Raw genomic sequence first — 226 nt, 5'->3', positions numbered from 1 at the left:
GGAACCCTTACCTCGCATGCTCCAATAATTTCTTTTGAAATATATTGTGCACACCATATAAAGGCAAATAGATACTATTCATCATAATTTCATCTCATGTTTCTAATTTTATTTAATTTATCTATGACTCCCGATTTACTTTTGGCCTCCAAATCAAACATGTTTTACACTATTTTAGTGGTCATGTTTATTTGGATAAGTGCAAACCATTATCTGAGTGTGATAT

The sequence above is a fragment of the Quercus suber genome, unplaced genomic scaffold (genome assembly GCF_002906115.3).
Source record: "Quercus suber isolate HL8 unplaced genomic scaffold, Cork oak 2.0 scaffold_209, whole genome shotgun sequence".
Classification (NCBI taxonomy): domain Eukaryota; kingdom Viridiplantae; phylum Streptophyta; class Magnoliopsida; order Fagales; family Fagaceae; genus Quercus; species Quercus suber.
Note: the sequence above shows the minus strand (reverse complement) of the source record.